Source organism: Silurus meridionalis, chromosome 22 (genome assembly GCF_014805685.1).
Source record: "Silurus meridionalis isolate SWU-2019-XX chromosome 22, ASM1480568v1, whole genome shotgun sequence".
Classification (NCBI taxonomy): Eukaryota; Metazoa; Chordata; class Actinopteri; order Siluriformes; family Siluridae; genus Silurus; species Silurus meridionalis.
This window is the reverse complement of record NC_060905.1, coordinates 2,399,216-2,401,339: the sequence shown is the minus strand read 5'-3', so window position 1 is coordinate 2,401,339 and position 2,124 is coordinate 2,399,216.

The window sequence follows — 2,124 nt, the reverse complement described above, 5'->3', positions numbered from 1 at the left end:
TGAAAAAGTCAGGTGTTCCAATACTTTTAGGCGTACACTATATTTACGCCTTTTGATGCATACATTTTTTAAACAAACCGTTTACAGCATTTGGCACACTCTCTTATCCAGAGGAATTTCCATTTATCTCATCCATGACCTGTAGCTAAGCAGTTATGGGGTTAAGGGCCTTGCTCAGGGGCCCAGGAGTGGCAGCTTGGTGTGGCTGGGATTTAAAATACCACTTTCTACCACCTTCCCCAAAAAATGTTGTTGCATTTAACAGACACCCTTATCCAGAGCGACTTACAACAGAGCAGTTGAGGGTTAAGGCCTTGCTCAAGGGGCCCAGCAGTGGCAGCTTGAAGGGCTTAGGATTTGAACTCATTAACCTTCCGATTCATACGCCAACAGACATTAATGGCTTTTTAACAGATAACCTTCTATAGATATGACTTACATCTGAGCAGCTGAGGGTTAAGGGCCTTGCTCAAGAGCTTGATGGTGCTGGGATTTGAACTCATGACCTTTCGATTTATACACCATCAAAAATGTATGGCATTTGGCAGATGCTCTCATTGCCCTTATAATGCGACTTAGATCTGAGCAGTTGAGGGTTAAGGGCCATTCTCAAGGGCCCAGCAGTGGCAGCTTGGTGATGTTGGGATTTGAACTCTGAACCAGAGACTAATGCCTTAACCATTAAGCTCCATCTCCCTGATATACAGTATCTTGGTATCGCTGCATCTTCTCGACCTTCTGAGAGACTTTTTGAGTCGTTCAGCCAGAGAAGAAGCACATTTGAGAGGATAAATATGAACATTCGTTCTTTCAGATTCTGTAAAGTGATTAAACTATAGAAACAGGAAAAGGGGAAGTTTTTCTACAAGAACAAAATGTTGAATAGGGTCAATCTTGTACAATCTCCACTTTTCAACATCGCTTTTTTCCTGCATGTTTTTTCTGCCGTCACGGCCGATCCGATCTGATTCGCTTTACGCTCTGCTCTACGCTCTGCTCTTTCGATCAGGGAGCTACAAAAGATTTTTAGGAATCTGTATCGTTCCAGCACCACTAAATCACGATACGAAGAAAAAACTAAACGTTTGGAGCGGAGAAGTGTGGAGGAGGGGTGAGGAGGTGTAGCAGGGAGGAATATCAGCATAAATTCCTGGTTTATTGCCGTTCAGGATCACGTAGCGCAGCAGTGTCAGGCGAGGGAGGAACGAAGGTTTGTGAAGGTTCAGCAAAACACATTCGAGGTCTGAGGGATGGATTTCTACGAGCTGGTTTTAGCATTCCGACCCGAAATCGAGAATAAAGTGCACAGCAAGCTGTGTGTGTGTGTGTGTGTGTGTGTGTGTGTGTGTGTGGTGTTGGAAAAGAAAGTGCTCATGTTGAAGCTGGGACTAAAGTGAACCAGATGGGGTGAATGGAACAAGCAGCGTTTCTGATTGCTGAGGTAATTCTCTTGGCCGGTTACGGGCCAGTATATCAACACACACACACACACACACACACACACACACACACACACACACACACACACACTGCAAAAGCGAACGAGTAATAGCCAATACATGTGCTTTAGTACTCAATCTCATAACTGGAAGTTCATCCTTATCCACGTTTTTTTCTCCTCCTAGGGAGCAGAGATGCAAATTCGGGTGCCAGGTTGCATAAAGTCCCTCATATTATAATACTCGGAGGAATCCCTTATCCCTGCAGCTCTGTGTCCTCGGCTCATGGGTTTTCACACTGGACTCATTGAAACCAGAGAAGTTCACTCGCATCCTGCACAAGTTCAACAGCAAAAGGTTGTTATTAGGGGATCTGGCATCTGCTTACTCAGTTTTATAAATATACTTGTTTATGAAACCCACAGTCTTCAGGAGACCTGGATTGGGAAAGCATTATTGGACCTGATGTGCTAATCAAATGGTTTTGGAAGGCATCCTGATATTTTGAGGCGGTTCCTGGCTCTTGCTTAAGAGTCCCATGGCGTTTTAGCCATGATGCATTTTCTTGCAAGCTCGAATGCTGCAATCTCTGACACGGAACAATGACACAGCGCAAAAATCTCCTCGGAAGCTCAGGCAATAACCTGTAGTTCTACCTAGTTGATTTGTGGCCATGTTAGATTGT